Consider the following 13118-nt stretch of genomic DNA (forward strand, 5'->3'; position numbering starts at 1 on the left):
TTCACTTTACTGCCTGTACCCAGCCAGGTCTCAACTTGTAACATCAGAGTCCCTGACATCATCAGAGACCCTTCTCAGAGCTTGGAAGGTGACTGTCCCTGATGTCCAGGCTGGACCCTGTCTACCGGGGAAAATCCTACTTGGAAGGAGTTCTAGGATGTCCGGAGAGCAGAGGCCGAAGAAAAACCCTTGCGGCCTGCGTGCGGCAGTGCCTTCCGATGAAAAACTACGCTTTTAAAACCAGCGCGGAGCTTTACCTATCACAAAAGCTGTAATTTAGCCCTTTCCTGCAAAATGACACCTTTCGCTTTAGAAACAATATATAAATCTGATACAAGTGAAATAAACCCAGTATAAGTTTCCCTAACTTGCTTCACATCTTTCAAGGAGCCTTGGGTCCTTTACATTTACAAATGTAAAACTTCATGCCTCATTGCTTTAAGAGAGGGAGTCAGGGGAGTATGGTTTTCGATCAGACTGTCAGTACATCTGAGGAACAGTCCCCACCCGGGGTGGGGAGGTCAGGCCTCCATATCCTTACTCTCAGTTCTGAGTAAACAGCTTGGGATAAACCCAGTGGGGGGCTGAGCAATAATCAACCCTACCCATTTAGAAGGGAAAGGTCCCTACAAGTCGGCTGGTGGTGCTCTCTGGTCTAGCACCTGCACCTGACTTCCACCACACATGTAGGACTCAGGGGACTTCATTTTCTCCTGCCACCCCTCATCGGTCCTGGAACCTCCCTTACTCCAGTGCCTTTGAATGGCCAAAGTCAACATTATATCAGCTTGTCATCTGGCCTCCAAGGACCTGTTGTCTCCCAGTTACCCCCCTCTGTCCCCAGTACAAAGCCTTGGGGTGGAAGGCCAAATCTCATCCCAGCCCACCTCATCCATGTCTCCAGAGCAGCACGGCCTACCCCGGCCCAACCACTGGTATCATTAGCCCATTTACAGGAGCACGCAGGAGAGGCACCCAACAGTCCAGCTCCCCACCACCCTCAGTGCCTTCCGTCTCCACAGGCAAGCAGATGTAGTTCTGCCCCGCAACCAGGGGAAAACCCAACTCTCACAGCGCCGTCCTTTCTAAGAGGAAGAAAGGCAATGGGGGCCGCCCTGCCACAGAATGGAAACTGGTGGTCACATGCAAGCCAGCTTGGGGCTGGAGACACCAGCGACCTAGAAGCCGGCCCATTTGTTCTCTAGAGAGAAAAACAGTATACCACCCCCCGGTTAAGCCATTCAGCCCTATATTTTACGCTTCTTCCTGTTTATAGCAAAGAGAGAAATCCAGGTGGTAATATAACCAAAGTCCAAAGGCCAGAGTCACAGCGCATTTGTTACTCGGTGCTGAGAACACAGGAGAATTGGTGAGCAAAGCCCCCAAGGTTACTCTGGCACAGCTCCCTGGGGTCCTGATCTCTTTCTCCAGGGAGGGTTTGAAGTGGCATCAGAACAGCCTAGCGCCCTGAGCTCTGTACCTGAGACAACCAAACCTACCCCCGAGGAAACCTGGGAGAGGAAGGAAGGAAAGGGGGTCAGCTTCTGACCGGGCGCTGAAAGAGGGGAAGGAAGACACCTGGGAAAGAGACCAATGTCTCCCTGCCCTTGCCATGAACAGGGCTGTAATGGTCCCCATCTCAACCCTGCATCTCCCGCCCGAGGACCGCGAATCAGAGAGGGCAAATGGAGAGCTGACGGCCAGGCGGCTGGGCCGGGCCTCAGGGCACTGACTCAGAGAAGAGAGGACACCCAGGTGTGCAGTCCACCATCACCCAGTTTTTCCATGCACTCTGGGGAGAAAGCAGCAGGGTCATCTTGGCACGGTTCCATCCCCTTCAGGAAAGTCCTCAGCCTCAAACTCAGGAGGGTCGGTGTTTCTCACTCCCATGCCCTGGCTCCCTAGCTCCCACTGAAACTGGCGCCCCCCTCCGCGCTCCCAAGGCGGCCTCAGAGGTGCTCTCCGCCCGGAGGAAGGGGGGGATGTCAACCTTCCGGGCCGGAGATCCCCGCTGGCCCCTTCCTCCCCCCCTCCTCCCCGATACACCTTTGTTTCAGGCGGGGAAAGTTGCCAACGTGCACCCCTTCCCCAACACGCCCCCTTGTGCGCCCATCCCCCGCAGGGAAGCCAAGCCCGGGCGCACCTTCTAATCTGCGGCTCGCTCTCCAGCCGGGGCAGCCGCTTCGAAACCGAAAGCAAAGAGGTAGAGGGATCGGGCAGAACCCCCCAGCCCGGCCGCCCGGTCTCCCCCATCACTGCACCATCCCCGGGCCCCGCGCACTCGGCGCTGCCCGCCCCGCGCGGCCACCTCTACCGGCGGCGAAAAGGCCTCTCCGCCGGCATCGGGGGCACCTACCGGTGCGGGGCCGAGGCTGCGGGCAAGGGCAGGGCAGGGCCGGCCGCCTGCCGGGTGCAGGTGCGGCCAGGAGCGCCGTCTCCCGGCTCGCTCCCGCTCCTCCTCCCGCGCCGGGACTCGGGGCGCTCTCCTGCGCCGCCTGCTCCCCGCCCCCACGCCCGGAGCTCCGGCTCCCCCCCGCGTCGGGTTGCCGGCCGTGCCTCCCCCACCCCGCCGGCCCTCCCGCGCCGCGCCTAGTCCCGCATTGTGTGTCGGCGCCCGGCGCGGCGGCGCGGGGCTCCGGGGGCTGCAGCCGCCGCTGCCCGGGCCGAACCGAGCCCCCGGCGGCGGCGGCGGCGGCGGCACTCACCCATAGTACGGATGCTGTGCAAACTGCACATGCTCGCGTCTGACAGGCGCGCTGCCTCCGGCCCCGCTTAACTCCTTGCTCGCCCGCTCGCCCGCTGGGTCCGCTGCCCCGCCGACCCCGCCGCCGGCCCCGCCGCCTCCCGCCTCCGGGAGTCGACCGCACCCCGGGCGCCTGGAAACGCGCCCTCCCTCGGCCCAGGCCGTGGCGCAGGTGGCTGCAGTGCAGAGGTGCTCGGCGCTCCCTGCCCCTGCCTCCCCGCCTGCAGCCGACGCGTCCGCAGGAGCCGGGGGGAGAGGACCGGCCCGCGCCCCTCACCTCCCAGCTTGCAGGAGTTGGGGGACTGCGCGTACGACGGCCGTTGTGGGCATCCTGCAGGTCTCCGCCACCTGAGGGCCACGGACCACGTGGTGTTGCAGACCCACTATGTGCCAGCATTGTGTTCTGTGCAATCCATTCATTGAATCAGTCCTGCCAGGTCATTTTTATTGTCCCCATTTTCAAGATGGAGAAACTGAGGCCTATGGAAATTAAGGAATTTGCCTAAGGCAAGGTCTGAAGCTCCAAGGCCCACATTTGGTTTATACTGAAAAGATTAAAACAGGTTGTTCTTTCTGAGGTCAGTCTAGATATCCTCTCTTAGAAGGTGAAAAAAAATAATGGATGTCATCTGGAAAGCCTGGAGATTCTGGAATATGGATCTTGGGAAATGAGTGAGAGGGCCCTGATACCAGACAGGCCGGTCAGACAGGTCCTAGGTCCTGCATAGGGGCTGAGCAGGGAGTGGGAATATAATCCAAACCCTATCCCCACTCCAAGCCTCAGTTCTGGCACTGGGTATGGCAGCCAAGAGGAAAGGACTTTTTTGGTTTGTTTGTTTAATTTATAGGTAATGACCCCTGAGGTTGTCTTTTTGTAAACAGTCCATTCTGAGGGGGCAGGTGTCCTTTTCTAATTCACACACAGACCTTAGGTGTGCCTAGGCCCCATCTCTCCTAGCCCTCTAACTTATTTTTCCCACATGCCACAGTGACAAAGGGTTCTCACAGGTCCCGAGCAGCACTGAGTCTTCAAAGAAAAGGGACCTGAAGATCCAGCTAGTTTCCCCCAGTCTGGGTGAGAAGCTGGGCTGCTTTCCAACTACCTGAACCTAATCTGATCCTATGTCTTCTAATTGCTTTATGGGGCTGTGGGTCCTCCGTCAACCTCCTGTCCCTAGCCAGGATATTCAAAGATCAACAAAGGTGTTTCCAGCTAGGGATGGGCAATGTGGACAAGGAGTTCTAAGGCCATCCCATCCAACCTAGTTCTTAGGCTGGCTGAATCATTCTTTCCAGAAGGAAAGCACTGGGGTTCCATGAGGGCAGGAGTTATATTGGATTTCTCAAACCAGTGTAGGAAGTACACAGCCATGTGGATCCAGTAGCAAGAGCTCTTAGCTCCCCTGAGTTAGTTTCCTCTTTCATAAGTATGTTGTGATGTGGAAATGCAAGCTGGTGCAGCCACTCTGGAAAATAGTATGGAGGTTCCCCCCAAAACTGAGAATAGAGCTACCCTACAGCCCAGCAATTACACTACTGGGAATTTACCACAAAGATACAAATGTAGTGATCCAAAGGGGCACCTGCACCCCAATGTTTATAGCAGCAACGTCCACAATAGCCAAACTATGGAAAGAGCCCAGATGTCCATCGACAGATGAATGAATAAAGAAGATGTGGTGTGCATACATACATACATACATATATATATATATATAATGGAATATTACACAGCCATCAAAAAATGAAATCTTGCCATTTGTAACAATGTGGATGGAACTAGAGGGTATTATGCTAAGCGAAGTAAGTGAATCAGAGAAAGACAATTATCATATGCTCTCACTGATATGCGGAATTTAAGAAACATGGCAGAGAATCATATGGGAAGAGAGGAAAAAATGAAACAAGATGAAACCAGAGAGGGAGACAAACCATAAGAGACTCTTAATCTCAGGAAACAAACTGAGGGTTGCTGGAGTGGAGGGGGGTGGGGGAACGGTGTAACTGGGTGATGGACATTAAGGAGGGTATGTGATGTCATAAGCACTGGGTGTTATATAACACTGATGAATCACTGACCTCTACCCCTGCAACTAATAATACATTATATGTTAATTAAAAAAATAAGTATGTTGTGATGACCCAACAATATAATCCATGTACAGTCCTCAGTACACAGTGGGCCTTCAATAACAGGACAGTGTTTTCTGCTGGGAGTAAGGCAGGGAGTGGGCAGAAGGGATCGGAGCTACAGCGAGGCTCATGGGCTGTCCCTGGAACACTATCAGAGAGACAGGAGACAGTCCCCTCTCAGGAACACCTTAGCAAGAAGGGGCTTCGGTTAGTCTGGCAGCAAAGCCCACCTACTGAAGAAGGACCTCCCTTGTGCCCTCTTCCCACCCCCCACCCCCTTGTGCCCTCTTGCCTCAGAGGCCCAGTTCTCCCACTCTGCTTCTCAGTCTGTGGCTGGGAGCTGACTCGGCTCCCTCCCTGGCTCTGGGAGGCAGCATTGCACAGAACACAGAATGGGCTGTTAAGGCAGATGATCTGAATTCCGGGGGACTTATCCTAATGGACAGTATGTACAGTGCCTAGTGCCCATGATATTTTAGGACCCACAAAAATGTTTAAATTTCTTTCAAAATCAGAGACAAAAAATAAACTTTGAGATCAAAGAAAATGTTTTCATATATAATATTAATATTTTCATCCTTAGTGTAGAAGCCAAGTTGCCAGTTACAGAATCAAGAAGAAGGAAGGGTGAGAAACCAAGGCACAAGGCTTGACATCAGCCGGTCTCTACTCTATCCAGCTCTCCCATGGACTTAACTGCACAATCTGGGTTTTCCTCATTCCTAAATTAGGAATCATTGCTTCCTAACAAAAATTCATATAATAACTTAAAATTAACATATCGTTTTCTCTTTGGGTAAGGCAGCTATTTTAACCGTCATTTTATAAATGAGGAAATCCAGGCTCAGAGAGATTGCGTGGTTTGATCAAGGCTATACAGCTAGTAAAAGCAGAATGCAGGTCAAACTCAGGTCTTCTGACATTCCATCCAAGGTCCTTTATGTCTGTCTGCACCTAGAAAATTTCGAATAAGATTGGGTATGTACCGGGCAGAGCAGTCGGCACCAGAAGCAGACCTAAAAAGAGCATCTGTGGCAATGGTGGGTCCCCTGGCTTTTCACCCAAGGAATGCTGAGACCAACGTACCGTGCTGTGGGAGGGGGTGGGGAGAATGACGCCAGGTGAAGGTAGGCACAGTCATAGTAACTCTAGTGGTTCAAGTACAGATTCCAGGTGGAAGGCATGGGACAAACCAAGCTCTACTGCGCTAACACACACCGAAGGATGGCAGCCCCTCCTTTGTCTTCCTGTCTTAGCAAAGCAAGCTGGATTTGAGTCCAGACTCCACATCCTAGCCAGAGGTCTTAAGGCTATTTATTTAAACTTTCTGAGGCTAGATCCTAATCTACAGAATAGAATGGCAATAATCCCCAACCCCTGGCTGTCATAAGCATAAATAAGATAATTTTAGATATCTAGCATATTGTCAGGCACATCCACGTAGTGAAAAGTCCCTGCCGTAGTAGGCAGTTAACGATAATTCTTGCCACATCTCTCTTCTAACATCAGGTAGGGAAAAAGAGAGTCTTTCAAGTGTCCTTGTAGTCTCTAAAGTGTCTTGAATAGTTTAGGTTCTCAGCCATGTTTTCTGAAAGACAAGAACTCTTCTACCCTTTTACTAAGCAAACCATCCATAAAGGGGTTGCTCTTGTCCACCATAAGTCATTTTCTTGATGACTTTCAAGAGAAACAGGAAGATTTCTGTATACTTGTTAGAGAGAATTGGTTTCCTGGGGGTTGCCCTCTGACCACAAGTCAGGAGTGATGTGGCTCAAGAGGGTGATTTCAGTGGGGGGACTGGGCCCATAGCCAGATCAGGAAGGACCTGGGAGGGCACCTGGGTCGTTAAGCGTCTGCCTTCGGCTCAGGTCATGATTCCAGGGTCCTGGGATTGAGCCCCGCATCAGGCTCCCTGCTCCGTGGGAAGCCTGCTTCTCCCTCTCCCACTCCCCCTGCTTGTGTTCCCTCTCTCTCTGCCAAATAAATAAATAAAATCTTTAAAAAATATATTTAAAAAAAAAAAAAAAAGGAAGGACCTGGGAGGGAGCCCGAGCATGGAAATTGGAGGCCAAGAGAGAACTGTCTCTTGCATAGTACATGTATTTGCATAGTCCATCCCAGATGCTGGGACAGGAAAGCTGGGTTAGGAGCCGAGGAAGCATTGAAGCCAAAGGCAATCTCAAGATTGGAATAATGTGGACCAGCTTTACAGGAAAACCAGCTGGGTAAGAGACAACTGGAGAAACCTCAGGCCTCCGATCCTAACAAGCATCCAGGAAGTCTTTCTGTTTCTCTTGTAAGTCATCAAGAAAATTGCTTGTGGTGGACAAGAGCAACCCCTTTATGGATGGTTTGCTTAGTAGAAGGGCAGAGAAGTTCTTGTCTTTCAGGAAATATGGGCATGGTCTTAGCAGTATGAGAGGAGGTCAAGACAATCATCGGGAGTTTGAAAATTGTAGTTGTCCCTTCTGGAAATAGGAAGGAAGGGTCATAGACTAAAGAGTGAACCTGCATCATTTAGGAGTCTTTGGTTGCAAGGAACAGAAACTGACTTTAGCTATCTTAAGTCTGAAAAGAATTTCTTGGAAGGATATGATCAGAGGGCTCACAGATTTGAAGGGAATGATGGCAAAACAAACTCAAAAAGGCTAGAACCAGAACAGCATTGGGAACCCTGGGTAGTAGGAAGTAATTGAGAGTCTTCTCAGGGCTCTGTGGCTAAACAATTGGGCTTCAATCTTTTTTTTTTTTTTAAGATTTTATTTATTTATTTGAGACAGAGAGAGAGAAGAGACAGAGATAGTGAGAGAGAGCATGAGCAGGGAGAGGAGGGAGAAGCAGGCTCCCTGCTGAGCAAGGAGCCCGATGAGGATCTCCATCACAGGACGCTGGGATCACGACCTGAGCCAAACAAAGGCAGACGCTTAATGGACTGAGCCACCCAGGTGCCCAGGACTTCAATCTTTTTATCACTTCTGCTCCTGTTAGAGGCAAACTTACCTAAGTTGAGTCAGGCATCCACCTCTTGGCCAGGAAGGGCCGGCAGGATTCTCTGACATGGGCTCTACCAGCACCCACATCATGACTGAGAGGTAAGCGGTGAGAGAGAAATCAAAGAGCAGTTTCCCAAAGGAGGCCAAAGGCTGCTACACAGCCCCGTGCAGCAAATGTCCATGCCATGGGGGAAGCAGACAGCGCAGGGAATTTGCACCTGACTCAGTGCCCTGGTAGAGCTCTTAGCTATGAAAGAAGGTGAAGGGAGAAACACATAAGCCTCAAAAAAGTAGCAGGAAGCTCTGAAAAGTACCAGGACAGGAAGGCATAGTTTGCTTAATAAAGTCACTGCTCGTTCTGGGGTTGGTATAGAGCTGGAAACAGGCAGATGTTTTATGGACTTTTCCAACTCTGAGCTGTGCTCAGGAATGGGTGAATTGTGATAAGGGGAAGTGAGTTGCAAAAGGTTGTTACGAATGTCCTCAAATGTTCACAAAATGCCTCTGAAAGGGGAAAAGGGGTACCAGTAGAGGGGGAAGAGGAGTTAAACCCCAGGGAAATGCTCAACTGCCTGCAGATTTATCAGAAGTTTTGCTCTCCATATGTCTATGTGGGAAAGGGGTATGAACTTTCACAGAGCTCTCAAAATAATGTGTGTGTGTGTTCTTACTTTGGTATTTAAAAGTCACGTCCTCTCTCTTTTTTTAGTCATCAAAAAGAAAATGCAACAGATAAGGACTATTCAGTATTCATGAACACCTCGAGCCTGAAAATGAAGAACTCACCATTCTGTGATAATGTGAATTCATCCATAAAGCATTAAGACATTAATGTGTGTGCACTAAGACAGCCCTGGAAATTAGTGCAGTTTCATGAGATTAGCAGTAAATTAGGGGGGGTGGGGAAAGGCTAATGCTAAAAGAAATCGAAGTGAAAATATGAAAACATACATTGAAATTACACTGCTTCATATTTCTACGTGTTGAGTTTAACTGCGAAGGTTGTAAATGTAGTGGTGGGGAGGGTGAGACAGAGTTCATTATAAAACTTAGGAATCATGGAGAGAGCTACCCCCACTCCCCAGCTGCTCTCATTTCCGACTCAGCAGTCAGCCCAGGTGCTGGGCAAATTGGAAAGAATTTCTGCCCTGGAGATTAGAAACTAAACTCCAAGCTGGTCACCTCCCCTCCGTGCCTCCCTTTGCCAGGATACAAGGAGCTTAGTCGTCTGAGGAGGGACAAAGGGATATTGTTAAGGGGAGCCCGCTTTTGAGAAGGCTTTGCAACTAAAAGCTTTTATGCTGCTATCTAAGCCATTCTGCCTTGCGGGGGGGGGGGGGGGGCACTGTGTGCCTCTCCCAACTTCACTGTTATCAGTTCAAAGAGAAACTTCAGCCAGACACCACGATTGCAGAAGGATATCTTGGGACTTGGCAACACTAATAGGCTAAGAATTTCTATCACAACATCTCATCCAAGTCCCAATTCTGGGCCCCACTCGGTCCTGGGATGGGTGAGAGTGGGAAAATCTTTCTTTTTGTAGATCTGAGGCAAAAGGTCTCTGCCTTAGGAGCTGGCTCTGAGGCCACCCAGCTTGGAGGTGGGGTAGGGGTGGGGGTGGGGTGTGCAGATCGCATCACCAAGGGTCGGAGAAAACCTGTTTCAATTCTTTTTACCCTCCTTGCCTTGGCCCTTCTAGGAGAACTCTGCCATCTTCAGGAAAGGCTGCATAAGCCTGAGAGGTTGATGATCCTAGGGACTCTGAGTTGTCTAGGGAATTAGTTCAATTAGGTGTCCTATTAGTCTCAGATGCTAATTAATTAATAAGTATGTATTTAGTGTCTTCTCTTCCCAAGCACTGTGCTGTTGTGAGGACTGACCTGACTTCAAGGAACTTTTTAGTCAATTCAACAAACATTAATGTACTGTGCTAAAGATCAGGGTCACACAGGTAAAGAGATTGAGACCTACGCACGTAGCCATGAGAACAATACACAATGGTCTATAACAACAAAGCATTCCTCCCTGGTCCTAGCTTTAAATTCTGTACCTCCGGTGCCTTGGAAGGTCTGTGATTATTTGCCTTCTATGACACGGAGCTGTTTCCATGACCTGGCTTTCTCTCTACCACCCTCTATAAAGAAAACTCTCCACCTTGACTCAAAATTGATGAGTATATGCAAATTTATACACTTTTTTCTATCAAAAGACTCTGCCCCTCCTTCTTGCCCACAGCTTAGGTCAAGGTTTGCTTTCTCTTATGTCCTTCAGCAAGATACACACCTAGGAAGGAAGCAATGCCATCTTTGATGGATCTTCTTTCCTATCTGTGGGTTGTTATGTTGAGTATATAGAGCTGTGACCTCCTCCAGGTAAGACAGTAGACAGGTCTGGGGACAGGGAGGGAAGAAGAGTGGGGTTTCCAATGACACAAAAAAGAACTTGGCACTGCTGAGTACTTTGTCTGGACCTGCATGTTTGTGTTCAGAGTGCAGGGGCTGAGAAGAGAACTGGTTGCGCGGGGGCCTCTTCTTGACCCAGTAAGTGCCCTTTGGGGTGTTGGTATAATGGGAAAATTACTACCATAGCCTATCTCTGAGTTTTTACTATTTAAATCCAAATTCTTGTTCTAGGAAGACACTAGGCTCAGTGGGTCCCACTCCCTGTCCTGCCACTTGATAAGCAGGCTGAATGGAGTTGGATGACGTCCCAGAAATCCAAGAACGTCAAGGGAAGGGTCTGAGGGTCTCCGGTACTACCGTTAAGGAGTATGGATAAACATGGGTGAGTGTGGAGGAGTGAGAAGCGGTGGAGGGAAGGAAAATGGACTCTGGACTTTCTCCTTGAAATCATTCACCATATTGCTCCTGCCCAGAGCCCCATGAAGTCAGTCCTCTGGATTACATCCAACTAGCCACATGTTCCTCCTTCCCTCAAGTGGAGAACGTGGCCGAATACATCATTTCCTTTACAGGATGTAAATGGACTTGGATTAGAACTAGGCCCAAGTTAACTCTGTCCCCAGACTTGTGTCTGCTCCTTCAAGACCTGGACACCTGCCAGACCACAAGAACACAGTGCAGAACAGGAATCCAGTAATGCTATTGTGGTCGTAGCTTAATTGCTCTGAAGAGGTAACAAGGATCCGGGCAACATCAAAAGCATGTGAGTCCCCTCTGATCTGAACATTGACCCCCAATTCTCCCACGTGTCCACTCGCAATATCCCTCCCCGGGACGTTTACCTGTTCAAGGCTGTGACTCAAAGGGATTGGCATTAAACTTGAGGGATGGGAAGTGACAAGGGCAAATTCTGGCTCTTTGGCAGACTGTGGCTCTACCGTACCTCCGGTGCCTTGGAAGGTCTGTGATTATTTGCCTTCTATGACACGGAGCTGTTTCCATGACCTGGCTTTCTCTCTACCACCCTCTATAGAGAAAACTCTTGTTTGTTAGTTGTCAACTTCCCTGAATCTCAGCTTGTCAACTTCCCTGAATCTCAGCTTTCTACATTACTGATGAAATCAATACTTGAAAAACTTCTTAATAGTTTATTAGAAAAATGACTCATATTCCTTGTAAGACATTCGCATAATATAGAAAAGAACAAAGCAGAAACTAAAAACATTACACCAAATTTCTACACCATTAATGTTTTGGGAAAAAAATCTTCCACTCACATTTATGTACATGGATATATATGTAGTTCTGTATACATACAGTTTTACGTAAAATAATTCATGTTACATACATTTTTCTAGAAATTGTTTCACTTGACATTAAGAAATGAATACCTTTCGGGGCACCTGAGTGGCTCAGTTGGTTAAACGTCCGACTCTTGACTTTGGCTCAGGTCATGATCTCAGGGTCATGAGTGAGATCGAGCCCGCATCAGGCTCTGTGCTGGGTGTGGAGCCTGCTCAAGATTCTCTCTCCCTCTCATTCTGCCCCTCCCCCACTCTCTCCTTCTCTAAAAAAGAAAAAAAAAATCATAAACTATGTCAGGGAAAGCAGGGATTTAGAGTGGAGGGAAAGGTCCCAGAAAAATTTTAGTGATCCTTATCTATAAATAGCTTCCAATCTTAGGTACATTACTACATATGTACATTATCTTCCACTGGTTTGAATGGCGAGGATATTTAGGGAAATTTCTTATTCTGAATATTCCAATGGATTTATTTCAACACTAAAATTTTGCTTCCCAAAGAGCCATGCTCTTCCCAAGAGTATTTTTTCCTGGGAGATCCTGAGTGCACGTAAGAACAATCCCCTAAGCTCTGTAGGGAAATTCCTGCTTTCAGGAACAGACCATTCCAAAGCCATCTGAGAGTCTCCCCAGTGGCCACTGGAGCAACACATAGTGTTTGGAAGGAACAACAGTCATGTGTTACCCCTAGAGCAAAGCCTGTTGCTTCTGATCCTAGGAATCTGGGGGTTCTGTTCCATCACCAACCTCCCTTCTTACGTATGAGACCTGTTGGCTCTACCTGATTCCTTTGGGTGGTCCCCACACTGTAATTGGAAAGGGACCCTCTTCTGGACCTGAACCAGGAAATTCAGAATGCGGAAACTGCATTTTGGAAAGGCGCACTGTCCGTACCAACTCTCTGAAGTCTCCAAAGCTCACTTTTACATGAGCAAATCTCTCAATCTGTGGATTCCCTCGGTACTCTGAGTTGAGCAGTCTGGTTCTAGCTCCATGTCTCGTCGCTTTATCTGTGGCAGAGGGAAGATGATCCTTAAACTGCAGCTTGGACTTTTGCAGCAGAGACTCTTCCTGTTCCCGCTCTTGTGCCATGACTGGGTGAGAGATGCCTGGAAGAAGTGCCAAGCTGATGGTCTGTGCACTGCTGAAACCAAGTGTTCAGAGCTGGGCAGGGGAGAATGTTCTTTACAGCTTTCTCTACTTTACCTTCATCCTTTAGTACCACTAAGTTTTCCAATCCCCTTCCCTGAAACCATGCAACATTGAACAGGAACAAAGTATACAGTTTAAGGTTTAAAGTCTCCACTTTAGACAGAAGTTAAAGCCCCATTAACCACTTCCTTTCAAGGTGACCAAAGCATGCACTGGTCAGATCAGAAGGGAAGAGATCTGTCCCTAGGCATGGCTGGGAGTAGGAATGTTGGAGCTCGCGTTCTTTAAGAAAACAAAAGCCATCCTGGGGAGCCTGGGTGGTGCAGGCGGTTGAGCCACCGACTCTTGGTTTCAGCTCAGGTGGTGATCTCAGGGTTGTGGGATTGATCCCC

General features: G+C 49.3%; 1 protein-coding gene across 5 annotated transcripts in view; it reads right to left on the bottom strand.

The window, feature by feature from the left end:
- Positions 1–3101, bottom strand: part of TMEM229B (transmembrane protein 229B) — a 38613-nt gene extending 35512 nt beyond the window's left edge. Inside the window, exon 1 of one of the 5 annotated variants that reach the window (XM_036071175.2) lies at positions 3021–3101. The gene's annotated coding sequence lies outside the window, so the exon portion shown is untranslated. Of the gene's footprint in view, positions 1–2143; positions 2166–2356; positions 2501–2705; positions 2827–3020 lie in introns of those variants that run through there. The other 4 variants (XM_036071169.2, XM_036071168.2, XM_036071170.2 and 1 more) reach the window with 4 other exon arrangements.
- Between the last annotated feature and the right edge of the window lie 10017 nt (positions 3102–13118).

The sequence above is a fragment of the Halichoerus grypus genome, chromosome 8 (assembly GCF_964656455.1).
Source record: "Halichoerus grypus chromosome 8, mHalGry1.hap1.1, whole genome shotgun sequence".
Taxonomy (NCBI): domain Eukaryota; kingdom Metazoa; phylum Chordata; class Mammalia; order Carnivora; family Phocidae; genus Halichoerus; species Halichoerus grypus.